Source organism: Amblyraja radiata, chromosome 24 (assembly GCF_010909765.2).
Source record: "Amblyraja radiata isolate CabotCenter1 chromosome 24, sAmbRad1.1.pri, whole genome shotgun sequence".
NCBI classification, from domain to species: domain Eukaryota; kingdom Metazoa; phylum Chordata; class Chondrichthyes; order Rajiformes; family Rajidae; genus Amblyraja; species Amblyraja radiata.
Window position 1 is genome coordinate 19,565,679 of NC_045979.1, and position 13,391 is coordinate 19,579,069.

The 13,391-nt window shown below is 44.8% G+C and overlaps 1 long non-coding RNA gene across 1 annotated transcript; it reads left to right on the top strand.

The window, feature by feature from the left end:
- The first annotated feature begins 782 nt into the window (after window positions 1–782).
- Window positions 783–12,913, top strand: LOC116986823. Its single transcript, XR_004415579.1, has 3 exons — window positions 783–792; window positions 5,847–5,850; window positions 12,849–12,913. It is a non-coding gene; the product is annotated as an uncharacterized LOC116986823 (long non-coding RNA).
- The last annotated feature ends 478 nt before the right edge of the window (window positions 12,914–13,391 follow it).

The following is a 13,391-nucleotide window of genomic DNA, read 5'->3' on the forward strand; positions in this document are numbered from 1 at the left end:
AGCAGAATGGGGAAAGGAAATGATAGATAAGCCACGAATGAAAGGCGGAGTAGACGCGATGAGCCGAATGACCTAATGCTGCTCTTATGACTTAAGAGCCTATGAAAGCTGGCCAATCGAACTCACCTCCCAAATATAAAATGGTGCAGAGAACTGCAGTTGCTGGCTTACAAAAAAAAACAAAGCGTTGGAGTAACTGGCAGCTGTTACTCCAGAGTAAGCGTTTGCAGCATCTCTGGAGTACATGGTTAGCCGATGTTTCGGAACAGGACTTTTCTTCAGCCTGATAGTGGGGGAGTGGGGGGAAGGAAAGATGTGATGTTTCGAGTTGGGACCCTTCTTCAGACTTTTCCAGCTTTCTCTCCCGTACTACAATCAGTCTGAAGAATGGTCCTGACCCAAAACATCACCTATCGATGTCCTCCAGAGATGCTGCCTGACCCGCTGAGTTACTCCACCATTCTGTGTCCCAAAAAAATACAGCAAATGAAGTAAAATAAGATAAGAATTTGACCTCACTATTGCCTCTGTTTTGTACTCTTGATATTTATTTAAATTGAACCAAATTTTGAAATTGATTTACAACACAAATTTGCCACTGTAATAATTGAAAAGAGACAAGTTATCAGACTTTTTCTGGGTGAAAGAAATTCTAGGAGCACTAACATCTGATCATACTTTATGGGATGTTTTCCAGTGTAGGCCATTGAGTGTTATTTTGGGGTCATGTGTCCAACGTTTGCCCACATAGACACAAGGAACTGCAGATGCTGGAATCCTGAGTAAAACACAGTGTTGGATGAACACAGCGGGTCAGGCAGCATTTGTGGAGGGAATGGACAGATGATGTTTTGGGTCAGAACCCTTCTTCACTTTGAGTTCCTCCAGCACTTTGTATTTTACTAAATATTTTACTAAAGATTCCAGCATTTGCACTTCCTTGTGCCTCTAAATCAGATACTGTTCTCGACCCAACCCAATCAGACTGCATAGGTTTAAAGTGAGAGGGGAAAATGAAGGACAATTTTTTTCACACAGAGGGCGGTGGGTATATAGAACAAGTTGCCTGAAGAGGTAGTTGAGGCAGGTAAACACGGACAGATGGGACTAGTGTAGATGGGGCATTTTGGTCAGTATAGGCAAATTGGGCCAAAGGGCCTGTTTCTGTGCTGTATAACTCTATGACCCTTGCACAAGAGATTGAAATGGAGAAAGGACATAATGATAGGGATAAATGTAGAGATATGTGCAAGATTAATTGGGTGGAAACTGAGGAATCTCTGACACCGTGGCCTAGAAATTACATCGCTTACTATTATATGTATCTTACAATATGATTTCTATGAAAAGTGATGCTGGCTATGCGGTGCTGGCTCGAAGGGCCGAAAGGCCTCCTCCTGCACCTATTTTCTATGTTTCTTTTTTCTATGATCAGAAAATAAAATTGGAGTGTTACTGGATGTCTTGTGAGTCCAATGGTTTTCCAAAGAATTCTCAGTCCTTTACAATATCCCATTGTGGGGGGATGATTTTAGTGTGTAAGTGATTATTTTAGTTTGTGTCCAAGATGGTTGTTGGAAGGGAGAGTGTACGCTGGCGCGGTTTAGCTGCCGCTGCTCTCTCTTCACATTGTGTTTTTGATTTTTTTGTCTTTGGATCGAATTCTGTCTTTAATTTGTGTATTGGTGATGTCTTTATTTATTTTTTTACTCCGATTATATGTTTTTTACTCTTGTTAAATTCTGTAAGGTGATCGGCGCGGACTTTCCCGGAGACGCGCCCGGAGCTTCAGCAGCGGGCGCAGCGTGGACTCACGGCGCGGAGCGGGTGAGACCTCGCTGGAGGGGAGCGCTCCGTTACGCTGGCCCGCGGCAGCCGGCAGCCTGAAGCCGCGGTCTGCAGAACTCCAGCTGGTGCGGCTTCTACAGCCCGGGATCTCACGTTGGGGACCCGGGTGGAAGAAGAAGCTTCCACCGCCGGCCTGCGGCCATCTTCTACCGCGGGCGTGGTATGGACTTATCATCTCCCCTGGAGGGGAGCTTCGACCGCCGGCCCTGCAGACTGCAGTGCTTCCGGCTGCGGCACGGCAGGTACTTTAAAACTTTGACTGCCGGCCTGCGGCCTACACCAGCCTGAAGCCGCGGTCTCTGGTTGGGAAGAGCCGATCCTGGACTCACCTTGACTTTGACTTTGTCCCTTACCATCTGGACGCCCGCAGCAACGGCTGTGGAGGGTGGAGGTCCCGACCACGCTTGAGACTTTTGAAAGGCGCCCACAAATAAAATGTATTATTATTATTATTATTTTAAATGATTCTTTATCAATGCAGTTCCAAAGACAATAATGTGCAAACATGAAATATTAATCAAATTACTAAACTGATTTTAGCACACACTATAATTTTAGTTGACCCTCCTATCAGTAGTCTTACAACTAATGGTAAAGCTAGTCATGTTTTTGGAAGGTTACAAATAAAGTGCACAGAACTAATTTTAAATCAAGCATGCAATAAAATCTTTGCAAATGCTTTCAAACAAGTACCTTTGTTGTAATTGCTGCAACACATGGCCCCGATTATAAAATGATCAAGGTTGTGTTTAAAATGATTTAGGGGTACATCTGTTCCAGATGCCAACTTTTCTGGCAGGGTATTGAAAAAGCGTAAGTGAAATGTGATACTTACCCTGACTTCAAAAGAAAGTAGCTTTGATTGGCAAACTCTGTGCAGAAAAGTGTAATTTCAAAGGTAATAGCTGTAGTTCAGTGCAGTGCACTGAACCTTCCTCGGTTATCACTAAGAACAGTAACAAGTTTCACCATGTTAACAAAATGGCTCCTTCTGTGCTTAACGCAAATTGAGCCAAGATTCTTAAATAAGTAGAACTTTTACATGATTTAGCAAAACAAAACATTCTTGAGTAACTCAGCAGGTCTGGTGGCTTCTGTGGAGGGAATGAACAGGCGATGCTTTGAGTCGGGACCATTATGATTGACCTCTTCTTGCGTATGGCGTGCACAGCCTAAAGTTGCAGGACAACTTGTTCTATTTGATCTTATTTGATTGTGCACGCCAGGTTGATTGCATTCGTCGAAACAGGGTGGACCACGTGAAGGTTGCAATCTCCCATCCCGATGATTGACCTGATAATGCTTCTATACAATTACTTGTATCTAAGAGAGAGTCGTAACTGATGCATTTGATTCCTGTTCTCTGTTTCCCCATGTAGTATGGAAATACATCAAGAGAAATGGTAGTTTACATTGTACAATTACATTTTATTGTGTTCATTTGTTCAGATTCCAATGAAGACAAATATCCTGTATGCCTGAATACAAGGAACTGCAGGTGCTGGTTTACAAACCAAGACACAAAGTGCTGGAACATCACCTGTCTATGTTCTCCACAGATGCTGTTTGACCCGCTGAGTTACTCCAGCATCTTATGTCTTATCCTGTATGCCTTCTGACTTGCAATGCTTAGTGATCACTGGACACACACTCCAACCTTCTTCTCTTACTCTCAACCTCTTGCCATCCTACCGTTTATCATGTGTTCTCCCACCTTGTTCCCAAAACATAACTTTCATACTTATCTGAAATGAATTACATTTGCCAATCTTGTTCTCACTAATGAGTCCATTGATATCTTCTTGCAGTCTGAAACATTCTTTGTCACTATCACAACCCTGCCCATTTTTATGTCATTGGCACACACCTAAAGATTGGCCCAACATTTAAATTCATATCACAAAACCAAGGAGATAGGCACAAAATACTGGGGTAACTCAGCAGGTCAAGCAGCGTCTCTGGAGAAAAGGAACAGCCAACGTTTCTGGTCGGAACCCTTCCTCAGACCCGAACGTCACCTGTTCCTTTTCTCCAGAGATGCGACTAACCCGCTGAGTTGCTCCAGCATTTTGTGCCTATCTTTGGTATAAGCCAGCATCTGCAGTTTCTTCCTACACAAAACCAAGGAGGCCTGGTTTTAATGCCCCAACGTCCATGACGATTCAGAGGCTCTTCCAACCCAGTCCCATTTGCCTGCACCTTGTCCATATTCCTCTAAGCCATTCATAGAGACATAATCATACAGCATGGAAACATGACCTTTGACCCAACTTGCCCACACCAACCAACATGTCCAGCTACACTAGTTCCACTTGCCTGCATTTGGTCCATATCCCTCTAAACCTATCCTATCCATGTACCTGTCTAAATGTTTCTTAAATGTTGTGAAAGAACCTGTCTGAACTACCTCCTCTGGCAGGTCATTCCTTATACCCAACACTCTTAGTGTAAAAAAGTTATCTCCTCAGGTTCCTGTTAAATCTTTCCCCCTTACCTTAAACCCATGTACTCTGGTTCTTGATTCCCCTACTCTGGGCAAGAGATTCTGTGTGTTTACCCGATCTATTCCTTTCATGATTTTGTACACCTCTATAAGACCACCCCTCATCCTCCTGTGCTCCAAGGAATAGAGTCCTAGTCTGCTCAATCTCTCCCTCTCAACTCAGGCACTTGACTCCTGGTAACATCCTCATAAATCTTTTCTGCACCCTTTCCAGCTTAAATAGGTTTCTATTCCTCTCCAAAGGATTTTGTTTTGTTTACTAAAAAGCACTGTCTCTATCAAACTAGTAAAGCTACACTATAAAGTTGGAGGTAAGAAGAAATTGATTAGTTTTGTCAAATTAACAATTTGTTCCTGAGCAATTTAGTTTCAAAAACATTCCTTTTAATTTATGAATCTCTATTTCATGAAGAATGTTGCCCAAAGATTCCAATTTTCTTGATATCCGGCGTGTGATTACCCTTTTACAATGCAGAGGTGCGCTTGGATGATGAGACTAACCCATCCCTGCCAAGCCTGTAATGTAAGAGAGGTCTTTAAACTAAGTAGCGGGGGGGAGGTATCAAGGGGGGTAATAACGGCAGGGGTAGAGGAAATAGAGCAGGGTATCAGTGGGGAAGCGGAAAGTCAAAATGTGACAGGAGACAGAATGTGTGAAGATAAAGCTCTAGATGTAAAAGGGGCAAAAACGGAAAGGAAGGGTAGTAAAAATCATCTGAAAGTGCTTTATCTAAATGCACGGAGTATTCGTAATAAGATAAATGAATTAACGGTGCAATTAAGTATATATAGTTATGATATCGTGGCCATTACGGAGACATGGCTGCAAGGGGATCAGGACTGGGAGTTAAATATAGAGGGGTACTCGACAATTAGGAAAGATAGACAGGAAAGAAAGGGAGGAGGGGTGGCCCTTTTAATAAGGGAGGGAATAACGGCAATAGAGAGGAAGGATATTGCGTTGAAGGATCAGGATAGTGAAACAGCTTGGGTACAGATAGAGAATAACAAGGGGAAAAAAACACTAGTGGGTGTAATTTATAGACCTCCAAACAGCTGTGACGCTGTTAGTCAGAACATAAATCTGCAAATAGTTGACGCATGTAAAAAGGGAACTGCTGTAATCATGGGGGACTTCAATTTTCATATTAATTGGGCAAACCAAACTGGGCAGGGTAGACTAGAGGAAGAGTTTATAGAATGTATTAGAGACGGGTTCCTAGAACAGTATGTCACAGAACCAACAAGGGGGGAGGCAATCTTGGATCTGGTCCTGTGTAATGAAGCAGGATTAATTAAAAATGTCATAGTTAGGGACTCGTTGGGAACAAGTGACCACAATATGGTCGAATTCCATATTCAAATAGAAGGGGAGCAGGTTGAAACTCAGGCTAGGGTGCTTAGTCTAAATAAGGGGGATTATGAAGGTATGAGGACTGAGCTGATCAAAGTTGACTGGGATAGCAGACTCAAGAATAAGACGGTACATGAGCAGTGGTGTACGTTTAAGGGTCTACTGTATAACCTTCAAGAAAATTTTATTCCTATGAAGAAAAAAAGGGGTAAGGGTAAGAACAGTCAGCCATGGCTCAGTAAAACTATAAAGGATAGTATTCGGCTGAAGGCAAGGGCATATAAGGTAGCCAGAGATAGTGGGAGGGTAGAGGATTGGGAAGCATTTAAAGGTCAGCAAAAAATAACTAAGAGATTAATTAAGACGGGGAAAATAGACTATGAAAGGAATTTAGCGAACAACATAAAAACTAATAGTAAGAGTTTTTATAGCTATATAAAAAGAAAAAGGGTGGCTAAGGTGAACGTTGGTCCATTGGAGGGTGAGACTGGAGAGTTGTTGGTGGGGAACATGGAAATGGCAAAGGCATTAAACGAGTATTTTGTATCAGTCTTCACCATAGAAGACACAAAAAATATTCCAACGCTGGATAAACAGGGGGCGGTAGGAATGGAGGAGCTAAATACTATTAAGATCACCAAGGAGGTGGTATTAGGGAAATTAATGAGACTGAAGGAGGATAAATCCCCTGGGCCTGATGGATTACATCCAAGGGTCTTGAGGGAGATAGCGGTGGGGATTGTGGATGCATTGGTGATAATTTTCCAAAACTCCCTGGAGGCAGGAACGGTCCCAGTGGATTGGAAAATGGCCAATGTAACACCTATATTTAAAAAAGGAAGTAAACAGAAGGCGGGTAACTATAGACCGGTTAGTCTAACATCGGTGGTGGGTAAAATGTTAGAGACAATTATTAAAGAAACACTAACGGGGCACTTGGATAAACATGACTTCATCGGACAGAACCAGCATGGTTTTGTGAAGGGGAAGTCCTGTTTAACGAATCTGCTCGAATTCTTTGAGGAAGTAACAACCCGGGTGGATAAAGGGGAACCGGTGGATGTGGTATACTTGGACTTCCAAAAGGCTTTTGACAAGGTGCCACATAAGAGACTATTGCTAAAAATAAAAAATTATGGGATTGGGGGTAATATATTAGCATGGGTAGAGGATTGGCTAACAAATAGGAAGCAGAGAGTGGGGATAAATGGTTCATACTCGGGATGGCAACCGGTAACTAGCGGGGTTCCACAAGGGTCGGTGCTGGGACCTCAGTTGTTCACAATTTATATAAATGATTTGGAGGAGGGAACCAAGTGTAATATATCAAAATTTGCGGCCGATACAAAAATGGGAGGAAAAGTAGGGGATGAGGAGGATAGGAAGAGTCTGCAAAAGGATATAGATAAGCTAGGTGAGTGGGCAACAACTTGGCAGATGAAATTTAATACTAATAAATGTGAAGTCATTCACTTTGGGAAAAAAAATGATAGGGCAAGTTATTTTCTAAATGAGGAGGAGCTGCGTTGTAATGCAACGCAAAGGGATCTAGGGGTATTAGTACATGAATCACTAAAAGTTAGTATGCAGGTGCAGCAAGCAATCAGGAAGGCCAATGGAGTTTTGGCCTTTATTGCTAGGGGGATTGAGTATAAAAACACGGAGGTCTTGCTGCAGCTGTACACAGTATTAGTGAGACCACATTTGGAATACTGTGTACAGTTCTGGGGTCCATACTTAAGAAAGGATGTACTAGCCCTGGAGGCAGTGCAGCGAAGGTTTACAAGATTAATTCCTGCAATGAGGGGATTGACATATGAGGAAAGGTTAAGTAGGCTGGAACTCTACTCTTTGGAGTTTAGAAGAATGAGAGGCGATCTCATTGAAACATATAAGATCGTGAGGGGCCTTGATCGGGTGGATGCACCGAGGATGTTCCCAATGATCGGGGAAACTAGAACTAGGGGACATAGTTGCAGAATAAGGGGGCGCTCTTTTAAAACTGAGATGAGGAAGAACTTCTTCACCCAGAGGGTGGTTAATTTATGGAATTCACTGCCCCAGGGAGCAGTGGAAGCAGAAACTTTAAATATATTTAAGACTAAAATAGATGGTTTTTTAGCTGCCAAGGGGATAAGGGGCTACGGGGAGAGGGCAGGGATATGGACCTAGGTATGGTTAGTATAGTAAGACCTGAGTGATCTCCTGGACAAGTGTCGATCGCCTGGATTGGGGTCGGAGAGGAATTTCCCGGATTTTTTTCCCGAATTGGACCTGGGTTTTTATCCGTTTTTTTGCCTCCCCCAGGAGATCACGAGGTTCTTGGGGTGGAGAGGGGTGATAGGGGAGGGTAGTGTCTTGTGTTCTGTGTCTTGTGTCTACTGTTTGTGGGTAAGTGTGTCTGTTTAGTGTTCAGCCATGAGCGAATGGCGGTGCGGGCTCGACGGACCTGGTGGTCTACTCTCGCACCTACTTTCTATGTTTCTATGTTTCTATGTCAGGATGAAATTTCCACACTGAGATTTCTGTGAATGACGAAAATCTTAGAGGCCATTTTAAAGAATTGTGCATGATACATTGCTTCCCTGATATTTAAGTGATGTTACTTTCACAATGTAACGGTCACGGTGTCAATTGGAAATATATCTTATTGCTCAAAGCAGAGATTTCTTCAAATGCTTTGGCACCTTTGAGAATTTAAGCAATGAGTCTCGGACATGCCTACGACATGTTCACAGAATTGTTTCCTAAGGGACATATTTTTGCAGATTAGCCTGTAGTCATTTCAAGCTAGTGTCAAGGTAATTGCAATGACAGGAATTCTTTTTCAAAGACCAAAAATTGAATACCTTTATTGTCATTCAGACCTTACGGTCTGAACGAAATTTCGTGCCTGCAGTCATACATACAATCATACAATAATAAACAACAATAAACACAAATTAACATCCACCACAGTGTATCCTCCAAGCACCTCCTCACTGTGGTGGAGGCAAAAATCTTAGGGTTACTGTCTCTTCCCTCCTCTTCTCCCTCTGCGCTGAGGTGATTCCCCACCGGGCGATGGTACAAACAGTCCCGCAGCTCACCGAACCCCGCAAACGGGCCGGTTCAAACACCGCGGCCCGGGGTGGTCGAAGCTGCCGCCCTCCAGTCCAGCACACGCAGCCGCTGGCCCGCGGCTGAACCCCAGACTCAGGTCACCGCCGCCATAACGCCGTCCCAGCCACCGGAGCACCGTTCCAGCCCCGAGCCGGATCGCCCTCACGTGAGTACCGTTCTCCCTTGGGCTGGGCCACTCCGACGGGAGCGCCGTTCTCCCTTGGGCTGGGCCACTCCGACGAGAGCGCAGTTCCAGCCCCGGGCTGGGCCACCCTCACGGGAGCGAGCCCAGGGCGAGTCCTGTCAGCTGCCTCCAGAGTCCCGAGGTCGCCGGCTCCGCCATTAGGCCTCAGCGTAGACGGAGGCAGAGAAGGGGGATACGACAAAAAGGTCGTATTCCCCCGAAGGGAGAGACAGCAAGCCCCGTTTCACCCCCCCCCCCCCACCCCCCCCCCCCCCACATAAACACAACCTAAAAACCAAAAACGTAACTAGACAAAACAAAAAAAAACAACACAATAAAGTAAAAGACAAACGGACTGCAGGCAAGCCGCAGCCGTTCCCAGCGCTGCCACTTCCGGATATGCTGAGGTTTAGATTTCCATTGATTGTCACGTGTAGAGCGAAAAGCTTTGTTTCGTATACTATTCAATCAGGGCAGTTAATACTATACAGAAGTACTGATATTCTGTATAGTATATATATTCAAACTCAAGTTGGGAAAGGGGAATATACAGAGTGCAGAATATGCTTCTCAGCATTGTAGCGCATCAGTTCCATAGACAAAGTCCAATGGGGTCGAGGTAAATTGGACTGTACTCCACCTTATGGAAGGTCTGTTCAAAAGCTTGATAACAGAGGGCAAGAAGCTGTTTCCAAGTCTGGTTTCCTCTCAACCTCCAGTGTTCCAGAGAAAACAATCTAAGCTTCAGGTTTAGGTATATTATTTTCATGTGCGCCGAGGTACAGCTTTGTTTTCAATGCTATCCAAATTGATCAGATAATACTGAACATAAATACAACCAAATCAAAGACAAGCACAATAGATGGAGTGAAGGGGAAGATACAGAGAGCAGAATATAGATCTCAGCATTGTCATACAAATGAGTGTCGCTCACGCAATTCAATGAAAAATTAATACTATACATGAGAAAGTGGCGGCGCTGTTGAACAGCTGTGGCTCGACTGCAGTCCGTCTGTTTTTACTTTTTGTTGTTGTTTTTTTTGTCTTGTTTTAGTTAAATTTTAGTTTATTAGGTTGTGTTATGGGTGTGGGGGGGGTGAAACATGTTTTTTTGTCTCTTCCTTCGGGGGAATGCGACTTTTTCTTGTCGTATCCCCCTTCTCTGCCTCCGTTTGCGCTGAGGCCTAATGGCGGAGTTGGCGGCCTCCAACCTGCGACCGACCTCGAGGCTCCGGAGGCAGAGCCAGCCAGGACTTACAACGCGAGGCTGGCCGACTTCGGGGCTGAGGCGGCGGCGGCCCGACTTGCCGATGCGGCGTTCCAGCTTTCGGCAGTGGCCCGACTCGGAGCTGAGGCTGCGGGACTCGGAGCTGAGGCAGCAGGACTCGGAGCTGAGGCAGCGGGACTCGGAGCTGAGGCAGCGGGACTCGGAGCTGAGGCAGCGGTTGCCCGACTCGCTGAGGCGGCGTTCCAGCTTTCGGCAGCGGCCCGACTCGGAGCTGAGGTTGTGGCTGGCCGACTCGGAGCGGAGACGGCGTTCCGGCTTTCGGCAGCGGCGACATCACTACGGAGGTCCGCTGGACTGGGGGGCGGCATCTTCGGCCTGGAACGCCTCAGCGCAGAGGGAGAAGAAGGAGGGAAGAGACAGAGACTAAGACTTTTGCCTCCATCACAGTGAGGAGGTGCTTGGTGAACTCACTGTGGTGGATGTTAATTTGTGTTCATTGTATGTTTTGTTATTTATCATTATTGTGTATGACTGCAGGCAACGAAATTTCGTTCAGACCGAAAGGTCTGAATGACAATAAAGGAATCAAATCAAATCAAATCAAATCAAAAATTAGGCTCTTGTGCAGATTTTCAACTTAGGTCGGCACAGTGGCACAGCTGGTAGAGCTGCTGCCTCACAGACACAGTGCGTCAGAGACCCGGGTTCGATCCTGACCTCGGTTGCTGTCTGTGTGGAGTTTGCACGTTCTCCCTGTGACCGGGTGGGTTTCCTGCCACATCCCAAAGACGTACGGGTTTGTAGGTTAATTGGCCCTCTGTAAATCCCTCCCTAGGATTGGATGTAAAAGTGGGATAACATGGAACAAGTGTGAACGGGTGATTGATGGTCAATGTGGACTCGGTGGGCCAAAGGGCCTGCCCCCATGGTGTATCTAAACTAAACTAAGCCAGACTAAACTAATTTAAGACCATGCTGATATCTTGAGAGGCCACATTTAGACCTTGGTCTTCTCTCATGTTGTGGAATGGAGAAGTCTGCAAAAGGGTCGGGGAAATGCCATTGGATTGATGCCCGGTTTAACAGCACCGAGTTTTAATTAATTCCTTCTAAAAAAAAAAGACTTTGGTGTGGTTGATTGAGGTATTTGAGATAATGATTTGACATGGTCCAAGTCAATAAGCTGTCAATAAGTTATCCAAGCTAGATAACTTATTAAGGATCAAGGGATATAAATGTGTGTTACACAAATATACAACTGGGTTACATTTAATTGATTTAATTTAAAGATACAACACGGAAACAGGCCCTTCGTCCCACCGAGCCTACACAGACCATCAATCTCCCGTTCACACTAGTTCCATGTTATCCCACTTTTGTATCCACTCCGTACACACTAAGGGCAATTTACGGAGGCCAATTAACCTACAAACCCGCACGTCTTTGGGATGTGGGAGGAAGCTCATGCGGTCACAGGGAGAAAGTGCAAATTCTGTACAGACAGCACCCGTTGTCAGGATCGAATCTGAAACTCTGATCGCTGTAAGGCAGCAACTCTACCGTTGCGCCACTGTGCCTCCCCAAGTGTCAAGTGTGTTTAATTGGCATATGTACCTTCAACGGAACAATGAAATTGCAGCAGCATAACGGGCCTGTAAAGACAGTACACATATAATAAACACAATTAAATAAATTAATAAAAGAAAGAAGGAATCTAATTTCCTTCTGTACTGCAATTGTGTTATGGGATTAATATTTGAAGCTGTATAAAGGGCCTGCGCTTTCACATCCGGAATTGTTTGTCACTCTCGGGAGCTGATCCAACAACCCTGCAGCAAAGTTGCACACACAGTGCATGTCAAGTAGAGAAAAAAACATTATCTGGGCAGCACAATGGCACAGCGGGTAGAGCTGTTGCCTTACAGTAGCAGAGACCTGGGTTCGATGCTGACCTCGGGTGTTGTCTGTGCATGACTGCTTGGGTTTTCTCTGGGTGGTCTGGTTTCCTCCCATTCACCAAAGATGTACAGGTTTGGCTTCTGTAAAATTGTAAATTGTCCTTAGTATGTAGGATTGTGCTAGTGTACGGGTTGATTGCTGGTCGGCGCGGACTCGGTGTGCCGAAGGGCCTGTTTCCACACTAATCTCTAAAGTCTTGACTCCAATCTAAGGCGTCCAACTGTTTAACTAATTTTAACTTTGTTTCACTTAAGTAGTTATGCTCTCGTAATGCACAGGAAACTTGGAGTTTTTAGTTACCATTGTCAAGTTCAGCATGGGAATCAATGTCATTCTTAACGATATTTCACTGTGAACAGATGAAACAAGTTTAGTTGGTAGCAATCCCAGTGACGGTACATACCTGCTTTCTTGGACAGAATCTGTAGATGGCACTGTTGTCTAACAAGAGAACATAGCAACCTAAGAGCGGTCATAATGGCACAGCTGGTAAACTACTGTCACACAGCTCCAGAGACCCAGGTACAATCCTAACCTCAGGTGCTGTCCATGTGGAGTTCACACGTTCTCCCTATGACTGCATAAGATTTCTTCGGGTGCTCTGGTTTCCTCCCACATCCTAAAGACGTGCGGGTTTACAGGTTAATTGGCTTCTGTAAATTGCCTGTAGGTGTAAGGAGTGGTTGAGAAAATAGGGTAACATGGAACTAGTGTGAATGGGCGATCGATGGTCAGCGTGGATGGGCCGAAGGACATTTTTTCATGCTGTATCTCTAAACTAATTTCGAACGTAGATATCTGGGTTGAAAATCGGTGTACATTATTTGAGTTTTAAATTAGGTTCACTAATCTCGTTTTCTAAAGTTCATAAGTTCTTGGAACAGAATTAGGCCATTCGGCCCGCTATGTCTACTCGGCCATTCAACCATCTTTCCCACTCAACCCGATTCTCCTGCCTTCTCCCCATAACCCCTGAAAGAAGGATGGGAATATTTAAATATTACATTCTCTGGATACAAGGTGCAGTAATGAACCTGTATTCGAGGCATGTCTTGTATGTGACTGAGCTAAACAGATTCAGGCCTGGTCAGTACTTGGATGGGGAACTGTCTGGAAATACCAGGTGCCATTCACTTGCTGCCAGGGGAAACAATTGATCTCACTAGCAGAATGAACTAATTCACGAGGTCTCGTGGTCGGTCTGGCTGTCTAA